The sequence below is a fragment of the Panicum virgatum genome, chromosome 2K (genome assembly GCF_016808335.1).
Source record: "Panicum virgatum strain AP13 chromosome 2K, P.virgatum_v5, whole genome shotgun sequence".
In the NCBI taxonomy this organism is placed as follows: domain Eukaryota; kingdom Viridiplantae; phylum Streptophyta; class Magnoliopsida; order Poales; family Poaceae; genus Panicum; species Panicum virgatum.
The window spans coordinates 11,125,913-11,138,138 of NC_053137.1; positions in this window are offsets into that span (position 1 = coordinate 11,125,913).

Sequence of the window (12,226 nt, forward strand, 5' to 3'; positions counted from 1 at the left end):
GGCGGCGCTCGTGACCTACGCGAGGTCCCCCGAGCCAGCCAGGGCCAAGTGTCCTCCACCGAGCGAGGGGCCGCGGGCTATGGTGGGCGAGATGGCTTGCTGGGGGCGGGCCAAGGCGGGCGCGGTGGCTTGCTGGGGAGCGTGGCCAGCAAGGGTGCCGACAGCCGTGCAAGCAAGGGGACCGGGGGGAGGCCGCGCAGGGAGGCAGCGGCGCCGGCGCTAGCGCCGGTCTAGGCGCGCGTGGCTCCAAGGGCGCCATTGGCGAAGCCTCTTGGCGGAACGAGGATGATGGTGCTCAGGCTTCACGGGGGGTGACAACAAGGATGACCTCAACGACACGGTTCAAGGGTGAGTGTAGCATCATCGTTTTTATTCCATCACCTACAAATTTGCAGTAGTAAACAGCTTCAATTCCTTGTGCTAACAGGTTCGATTCTAGTTTTAATTTGGAAATCAAGTTGTTGGGCAATAGAAGAAACTGCAGGAAGGATGTTAAATGTTTTAGTTTTGACATGGTAGTGGATTCAGATAGAACAAATTTCAAGGATTTGGTAGAATCAGTGGTAGAGAAATATCCTCCAGGGTATATGGAAGGTGCTCATATCCAATACTATGATGCAGCTCTAAAAACCTTCTCTGAAATAAACTCGGATCATGAGTTGATGTATATGTTTAGTAAACACCGCAAGAGGAGGGTTATAATCATGTTCATCACATATCGAGGTTCTTCTGATCCATTTGTGCCAGTTACAAAGTTGGATTTTAATGATAATTTTCGAACCAAGAACACCATAGAGCTTGATGAGGGTGCTCATTTTAGGAAACCTAAAGCACATAAGGAACATGTAGGTGTAGAAGAAGAGGCAATGTACTTAGAGAATAATCAACAGATGGCACTACATGTTGTCAATTATCCAATTGATAAAGGAAATGAGCAGGCTAATGGTGCTGATAGTGAGCATGGTGATGATAGTGAGCATGGTGATGATAGTGAGCAAGATGATGATGAAGTACATGAGGAAGATGAGGAGCCATGTACTGATGGAAATAATGATGCAAATTTAGAATGTGACGTACAAGATCCTCCAATGGTAGTAGGCTCCACTTATCCTAATATGGCTGCTTTCAGATTGGCTATTTCTCAACATGCAATCAAAAATCAGTTTGAGTTCAATATTGCTAAAAGTGGACCTCGGAGGTACATGGTACATTGTTCAAGGAGAGTCTTGGACACATGTCCATGGTGGTTGTATGCATCTTGCCGTAAAGGCACCACCACTGTGACGGTAATTACTGAATCTAACTAATTATTTTTTTGTATCCTTTTTGGTGTTGTTCTTTACTTATTTTTTTTGTTCCACTTGTGTAGGTGAGAAAAAATCCTCATCCTCATAGCTGTTCTAGTTCAAGAAGAAAAAAGAAGGTGAAGCATGCAACCAAGCATTGGGTTTGTGAAAAGGTGAAGGACTTCCTCATAATTGATGCAAACTTGGGTGCAAAGGAATTGTAGAAGAAGCTGAAAGAGCACCACAAGGTTCACGTCCCCTACAACAGAGTTTACGATGGTAAGGAGTTAGCATTGAAACACCTTTATGGGGATTGGGAGAACAGTTTTGATAACCTTTATAGGTTCAAAGCACAGATTGAAGGTTGTTGCCCTGGTAGCTTAGTCATTATTGACCATCACACCATTAATGGCAAGATCAGATTTAGAAGATTCTTTTTTTGCATTGAAGCCTTGCATAGATGGGTTCCTGAATGGTTGCAGACCCTACCTTGCAATAGATAGCACATTTTTGACAGGGAAGTTCAAGGGGCAATTAGCTAGTGCTTCTGCTGTTGATGGTCATAATTGGTTGTTTCCTGTATGCTTTGGAGTTTTTGATTCAGAAACCAATGACAATTGGATTTGGTTTCTCAGTCACCTTAGAGATGCTATTGGATCACCTAGGGGCTTAGCCATATGCACTGATGCAGGACAGGCTGTGATGGCAGGGGTGGGTGAAGTATTTCCAGGGGCTGAACATAGGGAATGTATGCACCATTTAGTGAGCAACTTTAAGAAGCGGTAAAGTGGGAAGGTTTTTGATGACCACTTATGGGCAGCTGCTTACTCATGCAACTAATATTTGTTTGAGAAAAATTGGATTGCCATGGAGACAGAAAAACCTGCTGCCACAAACTATATAAGAAAGTGCCACACCAAACTATGGACAAGAAGCCAATTCTCTACTATTTGGAAGGTGGACTATGTGACCAACAACCTTGCAGAATGCTTGAATAGTTGGATCAAGCCTCATAAGTCCATGAACATGGATGATTTGATGGATAAGATTAGGTGGATGATTATGCGCAAATGGAACCAAAGAAGGAAAATATCAAACAAATTTGATGGTATTATTCTACCTCACATAATAAAGGATTTGAATGAGAAGAATAGAGAATTAAACTTTGAAGTGGAAGAATGTTCAGAAGATGTTGCTGAAGTGACCGCAATGGGAGGTAGTGCATTTCGATTTGTTGTCAACCTACAGGACATGACTTGCTCCTGTAGGAAATGGCAGGTTTCTGGGATACCCTGCAAGCATGCACTAGCATTCATCACATCACTTAGTGATTCACCACTTCAGAACTATGTTGACTTGTATTACTCAGTTGAAAAATTCAGACTTGCATATAGTCAGCCTATTCCTGCTATGCCTGACAAATCACAATGGCCTAAATCCACCCATGAGTTTTTCATGCATCCCCCTTTATTGAAGACAGTAGCGGGTAGGCCTAAAACAGAAAGGTATAAAGGCAGTGGTGAGAAGAAAAAAAGGAAAAAGTGTCATATTTGCCTTGACTTTGGACATCATTGGCATACATGCAAGAAGGGCAATCCAAGAGACATTGCAGCTATGCAAGCAATCAGGTAATAATGTGTCTGTTCTTATTTTCATTTCTTTTTTTCTTTCTAAAAATATATTAACCATGACATGTATTGCTCTTTCAGGGGACCACCAAAGAAGAAGGCCAAATCTGCTCACGGTTCTATTGTTCCTTTGGAGGATGATGCACCAGCTGCATCCATGTCTTTTCCACCAAGGTTTGCAATTTACTACTCTATGTAATAGCTACTTCCAACTTGCAATAAAAGTTGAATATTAACTTTGCCCCTATAGTCATAACTTGGAAACAACCTCTACCAAAAAGACAAATTGTGATGATTGTACTCCTGAAGTATCTAGAAGGTAATTCATAGTAGTGCTGAAATTTTGGGTTACTATGATGATCACTTGCTAAGAGGTAGTGCATTTCGATTTCTTGTCTACAATCACAGCCAAAGCTTGGAGATTTCAAGTAAGACCAAAGGAAAACAAAAGAAAAATAGCAGTGGCCTCTCCAAGAGGTTTTTTTTTTAAAAAAAACTAAATGTTTCCCATTTCTCTATTGCATATTACACTAACACAATTTGCTGTTGAAAATAAACTTTTTGTAGGTCAAGAAGTGGCTCAAATCAACCGGAAACTACTACTATCGAGGAAGTTGCAAAGAAGGTCCCAAAGAAGATTGCAAAGAAGGTTACAAAGAAGGTTGCAAAGAAATGGCAAGGTGCTAAGGATGTTAGCACTTCATTAGTGCCACTTGACAGCCCCTCCATGGGTACTAGAAGCAAAAAAACACAACCTTCCAGCCCTGCAATGAGTACAAGAAGCAAACGAAGACTTAGCCTTTAATCTTAGATGTGAACTTATTTGTCATGGATGTTGTGATCTTATTTGTACTGCATGATGGCTTGACTTGGGTATGTGATCTTTTTAATGTATGACAAACCAATCTAAACTATCATCGTCCTTTTAGTTTCAAATCATTGTGTATGTGTGCACTTATATTTCAATCTTGGATTTATATGCAATTGAAATGGTCACTATACGGTTATGTGAAAATATATATATGAAAATGTATATATGAAAAATATTAATCAGGTTTGGTTCTCAATTTACCCACAGGAGGCACAATCCTGTGCTGTGGTGCTCCATTTACCCACAGGGGTAAAAAGGTCATTTCAGGTTGGTTCTAACACCGTTAACATGCCCATCTAACGGAAGGGCTATATACCAAAACCAATTTCGCTTTGAGGCCGTATACCAAAGTACAAACGGGATAGGGCCAAGAATCTAAACTCAACTTCCTGGAGGGCCAGCAAACCAATTTCCTCTATATATATAGACGAATAGAAGATGGGAAACCAGGTTGCTACTTTTCTATCAACTAGTAAGGTGAAGTGGCTTGCGCATTGCGCGCGGCTAGATATTTTATTAGTTGTCAGCATTTGCGCGGCTAGATATTTTATTAGTTTTCTTTTGACATCTACGTCTATTATCTTAGTATTTGGCCAATAAAAGAAGCCTCTATGTTTGCTCTCAAGCTTAGAAATTATTACGTTAATCGAAGAAAAAATTACCCACCATTGCCATAAATCTCCCTATCTATTTCTTAATTACGACCATTTCCATCATCATAAACAAAATAGCCTAAAATTACCCCAATTGATAAATATTCTAAATGGCCACCTCTTACTGAGATCTTTGCTCCTGAGAATCATATATCCCCTCCCCACGGTATTGAAGATATTTTTTTAGTTTTTAACCTTTCTAAAAGATTGTTTCATAAACAACCCAATCCAAACTTTATTTACACGGGAGCCGGTTTGGTCGCGCAGGGCAGGGCGGCGCGATATGCCACATGCAGTTGCGCGATAGGAGTGCCACGCTGCCGCCAGAGACAACGCGGTGCCAACGGGCTACCTCCGGGGCACCCCTGTCGCACCATTGCAGGTGGCGCGACAGCCTTGTCATGCCAGCCCACCTGGCGCGACAAAGAGCGTCATTGTGCCCCGCGTCTACCCCTCTCTCTTTCTCTCTCCCTCCCTCCTTTCTTCCTTTCAATCTGGAGCAGGCTCTGGTCTGTTGCCGCCGCCCCCTATCCCCCTGACAATTTTGCACTACTAGAAAACATGCTATAGGTCCACCTTAAAAGTACTAGCAAGAAGCGCGGTACATAACCTATCATTGGTACCGGATCATCTTCATACCAGTATTTTTACAATGGATGGAAAGGTCCATGGACCTTTAGTACTGGGTAGTGTTACCACTCAGTGCTAAAGGTTCCACCCATATTAGTACCAGGTGGTAACACCATCCTGTACCACTATCTAGCCTTTGTTACCGAGTAGTGTTACCACCCGGTACTAAAGGGTCATCCATATGTTACTTCAAAAATAAAACATCTCTCATCCCATGACAAAGTGCCATGTCATTAAGGTCCTGAGTTTGAATCCCGACCGCCACACGCGCGCGTATTTTACATGAAAAAATCACGTGACTTGTGACGGTGCGTGTGCAGGCCTTTTCTTGGGTTTAATATATTTTTTATCAAAAATACTTTGGTACCGTGTGGAAACTTCACCTGGTACTAAAGATGGCCTTTGGTATCGGTTGTTTTACCCGGTGACGAAGACTGAGACTTTGGTCTCGGTCTCGTAGTACCGGTTCAAGAATCGGTACCTAAAGCCCTTACCAACCAGTGCTGGTGAGCTCTTTTCTAGTAGTGTTTGGTGGGAAAAGTTGGAGAAAACATTCCCCAACCACCCAGGGAAGATATTTCCCTACTATTTTCTTCGGTTTAGCGCTTAATTTAATTAGCATTAGAGGTTAATGGTGGTTAGAGTTTGGTAGAGATTGTGGAATATGATGAACTAGATGAATGTAGTGCTTGATAGGTGGCTTAGGAAATACAGAGGCCATTCTCTGTCCGCTATTTGACGTGTTAAAGTTGTTGCAATTTGCATGGTTCGATTTGGTTAGCTATTGACATTGTTGAGGGACTAGCAAAATGCCCATGCATTGCTACAGTTAAACAATAACTATGCTATCTTTTTAAAAATCGTACAAAATGTCGTCTTATTTAACCAACTGGTAGTCCTTTTCAATGAAAATGAGATTCCATCATAATGGATCACTTGCAGCTTGCAGGAGGATGGTTTGACTACGGATGCACTGGGACCCAGCTTTTTCCTTAAGGCAGTCTAATCATGGATGGGAACTTACACTGTTTATCCAAAAAAACTTACAGAGATAAAAAAAAAACTTACACTGTTGTTAAGATAGACATTTCATAACAGCAAAAAAGTGTCTATGCACTGTTCCAATATGATGAGCACTGTATTCTTTTGCTACTCCGCTTTCTAAGCAAAGTTTTTAAGTACAAATTTAAGAAGTCCTTGTTGCGGCAAGTACAAACATCTAGAATTGCTCAGTTAGCTGGGGCATGTTTGGTTCCAAACTTTTTTCAGAAGTCCCTATCACATCAAAAGAAATCTTATTATTTTATAGTATTAAATAAAATCTGTTTATAAATGTTTTTTTACAAATGAGTGCTTTTTCGCGAGACGAATCTAATGGGCCTAATTAATTCATAATTTGCTACAGTGATGCTACAGTAACCATTCGCCAATCATGGATTAAGATACCTCATTAGATTCGTCTCGCAGTTTAGCCCCAGGGTTCTGCAGTTAGTTTTATAATTAATATTTATTTAATACTTCTAAATACTAAAAAGTCCCGGTGACTTTTTTTAAGTCCCTATTCCAAAACACCCTCTGAGCCATGTGTTTGGGTGGATCGATCACTTTTGTTTCTATCTGTTGCTTTCTTTCCTTGTTGACAATGAGACTCTTGAGGATCGATGTGTCAGCTCAGTCTCTCAGAGTAGAGTTAGGGTTGCGTGTGTATTCATAATAGTGAGTGTACCTGCTTTTGTGAGCATATGTATTTGTACTGTATTTCAAAAAAATTAAAGTATTTGAATATATACTTCAATTACTATATTAAGCTTCATCACCTGCCCTGGGTAATTACTTTTACATGTTGGGCAATGAGCTCATGTGTACCCTCAACTTATCATGTACATGTGTTGGCACCTTATTTTGTGACTAATTTAGGCTTTGTTTAGTTCGCGGAGATTTTTGAGTTTTGCTACTGTAGCACTTTCGTTATTATTTGTCAATTAATGTTTAATTATAGACTAATCAAGTTTAAAAGATTGTCTCGTTGTTTACAGTTAAACTGTGTAATGAATTTTTTTTTCAACTGTATTTAATGCTCCATGCATATATTCGAAGATTCTATATGATGGGGACTGTAAGAAAAAAATTTGAGAACTAAACAGCGCCTAATTGTTATGTCTGCTTATGGTCCCGACTATAGGCCAGGAAATAATAAATGTTCAAACTACAGTTAACTGACACCTACGCGCACTGCCGGGTGCCGGCTCGAGCTCAAGGTGAAGGTCGACGTTGTCGGTCTCGGTCTGGTATTGCCAAGGCTGAGCACCAGCGTACGTCGTCGTACCTAAAACTTTGGCATGGATTGAAAATGGTTCTAACTCCAGCTTTATGGATGGAGCGGCTTCATTAGTAGAGCCAAAACAGTCTGAAAAAATGTTTTTTTGCAGTAGTTCGAAAAAACGTTTGACGAACGGATTCTCCAGATATGTCTTAGATGCAAGCAAGAGAGAAGCCTGCAGTAGTGGCCGGGCGAAGCCACTATTTTCAGCTCTCTCCTGATGGTGAAAAACAGTTCCGAAGTCTAGCTGCTCTACGTGAAGAGTTGTTATTTTAGGTCTCGTTTGATTTTTTTAATTTAAGTTATAAGTCCTGCCACGTCGCATATTTAAATATCAATTAAAAATACTGAATATAGACTTATTATTACAAAATTAATTTTATAAGTCATGATTTAATCATGAGACGAACTTATTAAATCTAATTAATTCATAATTTGATCACTAATTGCTACAATAATTATCCGCTAAATGTAGATTCGGGATGAAAGTGGCGGAAGAGCAGTTTCATGAACCATCCCAAAGGGAACTAAATTCACCGTATCAACAGTCTGGGATTATTATATTGTAATGGCATTGGATCCCTGTCCTGGCAGTCCAGTACAGGCTACTGTGCTGTAACAAGAAGGGCAATTAACTACTCCTACCAAGAGCACTAATTCTGCCTTTGCTCCGTGTCGAGGAGGGGCCACACCCATGCACGCTGTCGGCCAGGTCAAGGTCTCCGCCTCTCTTTTTTTAGTCCAGCACGTTAGTCCCGGCCTGCACTAGTTCCGAGTCCGATGGCTAGCCCGGTGGCTGCAGGGGCACGAGCCTTTTTTATCCTGATTGGAGTCATAAATCAGAATCAAAGGTTTCTCATTTGTCCATCATATGTATATAAGACAATACCATTGTACATCCACATTCTATTACTAGCAAAAATAATTATCAAAATACTGAGCTAAATTAACTAAATTACTGAACATTGTTCAGTAATAACTCGCTAATTACTGAACTACTGAAAATTTATTCAAAAATTCTGATCATTTTAGCTATTGGTGTAGGATAAACTGCTACACATAAGGTGTAGCTTAGCATGTGAGTTTATATATAATATATACATACACACACATATATAATTTTCTCAGGACTTGTACAAAAATATGTAGTTATATTTATTGCTTAGTATAGTGTTTGTCTACTGTGATTACTATACAAATAACCTCAATACGAGATAAGAAATTATATAAGTTTGGATGAGGAGCATTTTTCACCGCCGGTCCTGATCATGGGCCGGCATTGAAAAAGTTTCACCATCAGTGTTTGCAAAACCGGCGGTGAAAACAGCAGTGGTTAAAAATACTTTCTGTAGTATAGCGTTCTCACTCCTTCAGCTCCGGTAATTTCAGATGACATCTCACTTTATCTCGTCAAGCCAGAAGATTGTACAGGACATCCAACTCTTCGATCGACCTCAGGAGCCCTGCTCTGATGCTTTGCAGTGAGCAACCACCTAGGCGGATCCCAAGGGAGAAAAATGACACAACATATAGCTAGTCGCAGATATGCTGTGAGGAAGCTCTTGAGTCTGCAATCGAGCTGGCTGGCACTGGCTGCTATGCTGATGCATCCCACGCCCACATGATGCTATTTTGGTGGTGACCATCTACCATCCAATTTGGTACGTGACTAATTTTCACTATGCACGGCACCACAGATTAGACTACCTTTTTTAAGAAAACTGAGCAGTGAGCTAGTGACTATATGAAAGCCACGAGATGCCGTAATTATTGCCCATGCATGATCAGTAACGCAACGATCCAGTACTGGTACTGTGGTCACCAACCATCAAACCATCATACTGGTTGATAACATCAAAAACACGCAAATTCTCAATGATATAAAGTTGAGGCAACCAACAAACTGATGTAACATGAGTCCCTTGGCATCAAACACAGCAATTTATGACACATCTAACAGAGCATGACCACCAACACCATAATGTCCTTTCTAGTGTTTATAGAAATTAGAGTAATTTTGATTTGTATGTTCACAGATGTCCATGATTAATGACAAAGAGTTCAGTCTTTTAACAAGTAGTTACTAGGATAGGACGATATTTGTAGTTAGCCTTGGATAGAACAGATCGATCTTATTCCAATTTCAACATAATCTTACTACTAATGAAGACATAATAATTATAAGGGTCTTTGGCGTTTATACCCCTATTCAAAAGCGAAATGTTGAATTTGCCCTCATTTTTTTAACTTTGTGAATTTACCCTCCTTTTTGAATCTGAAATTTGGGCTTGCCCCTATTCCATAAGAAGCAATTAACGGTGTTAAATGTTGTGTGAAAAGACATTTTTGCCCTTTGTTGTATTTGTGATTTTACCTCTGCTTTTGTGAAAAGATATTAGTTTTTGCTGACGTGGCAGGCTGTGGGCCCCACATGTCATCCTCTCCTCTCCTCTCTCTCCCTCTCCTCCCCTGCCTCCCTCCCTGTAGCGCCGCCGGCCTCCATCTCTGCTCCGGCCGGCCACCCCCAGCCCTGTCACTACCACCCGCCGCCGCCCATCACCGCCGCTGCCGCCCTTGGCACCAGTCGCCACCCACCCCCACGCCGCGCTACCAGGCCACTGCGCCAAGCCGGTCGGCGGGGGAGCAACCGGCGTGCAGATCCGACCACCGCCGCCCTGGACGGAGAGAGAGCGAGAGAGAGGAAGAAGAAATGGGACGTTTGAATCCGGCTGCCTGGACGCGGCGGCACTCGTCCCCTGGCCGGAATCGACTCGATCCGGCGGCGGCGGATTGAGATCCCAGCGCGAAATCGGGATCGAGGCGAGCGGAATCGGGGGCGGCGGCGCTCATCCCGGCACTTTCCCAACCGCGAACGCGCCCACGGCATGCACTTTTACTTGCAGGAACTCCTTGGAGTGGCCCCGCGTGATCCCGCCACCGACGCCCTTCCTGCTGAGCTGCCCGAGTCCCTCGCATGCACGGCCTGTAGGACGCGGCTCCTGATGCCCGACTTCCACGCCTGGCGGCCCGAGGGGCGCGGCTCCCTCCGCCCATGGCTCCCACCGCCTGAACCCCCCTCCTGGCGCCTGCGGGGTGCGTCTCCCGCCTGCCGACCACGGCCTCGGATTGGCTACCGCAGATCGGGATGGGATGGCCGGCTCCCCGCCTGACGATGGTGAAGGGCGGCAGTAGAAGGATGGGGTAGAAAGGCTGGGACAAAACTGAGGAGATAAGGGTTAGTTTGGTCCATTGACCTTTTCAACAAGTTTTTCTTCATTTGTTTTAATTCATTTAATCCTTCTCCAACTAATGATGTTCAATCCTGGGGTAAACGGGAGCTTCCCGTAAAAAAAACTAGGGGTAAAATCACAAAGTTGAAATAATAAGGGCAAAATTACCATTGGAGTTTATATTAGGGGTAGAAACACCAATATCCCTAATTATATATTTTTTTTGGAAATTATTTTATTTCACTATGAGCAAGAACTTTTAGGTTGTGAATCATCTAACATATATGCCTATTCGCAGCAGAGCTCCAAAGATTATTCACTTAATCTTACTCCCTCCGTTCTAAATTGTAGGACATTTTGACAAATCTAGATACACAGAATTCACTATGCACCTAGATAAACACTATATCTAGATGCATGCCAAAATTATGCATGTAGATTTGCCAAAACGGCCTACAATTTGGAACCGAGGAGTACTAAACATTCGATCATATCCGTCCCTGTCTTGTTTCCCAAACATTCGATCATATCACTACTTTTGTGAATCACGGCATAACTTATTCATCAGTGTTTAGTTATTGTAAATGATGCGGCTTTTGTTTTTCATTGCGTAGATTCTATAAAAACATATACAATTTTAATTTAGAAATCTAGTGTCACATTGTGATTAGTATTGTTCCGTCATGAGTGGTTTCTAGCAGCAATGTTCTCTGAAATGGTTCGGCAAGTTCAACAGACCCAAAAGAGTTTCCAGCAGCACAAGTATCATTTGCATGGATTGTACATGGATCATTTACCGGGTGAGTTTGAGAGCGCGTCGCTATTCCTGACGATGCCAATGGTGTCATCATGTGCCAGGTCCACTTCTCACATGATAGCTCCCGGTACCTCATTGTAACAACTCCGAAAATTCAGGTAGCTCACGAACTCCTTTCAGTGTATCAACTGTGAGAAAGCAAATGGATCGCAAGGAGTGTGATGCAATGACAGTGCCAAAACATAACATGGCACAACAATGCCGATGTGTGCACATACTGGCTACTATCCTGATGCATCCCACACTTACTGACGATGCACATGAAACTATAATTGTTGTAAGCATGGTCAGGTGAACTAGTATTGTAGTTGGGTTGATTTGCTTCTTCAACCGAGCCTTCACTGTGAATGGTTCGGCGATTGAGTATATGTCAAGTGGCTACTATATATCAACACATAGGTACTTTTAATGAACATCACCATCTTCTTCAATATACACTCTCCTTCCTTTTATTTAGATAAATAAGGTAGTTTAAGCTTGAACTAATAAATGTCACAGATGTTGTAACTATTAGTCCATTTTGCTCATAATTTGACAAAGAACGGCGGGCTACATTCCTTTGCAGCGACGGTCCAAGATTACAAAGTAGCTAACGGGTCACAACTATGACCGACAACTATCTAGAGTGGTAGTAGGAGAAATGGATGGGTCCTCAGGCAGAGCACCCGCGTCGTGTCCCGACGTGCAGTCTAGCCAGAGCTGGCAAGTGCAAGCTCGCTGAGGACCAATAGGACCAATGGTGATCACCCTTGGATGATGAGTGATTGACAACGTTATGTGAATTTGATGTA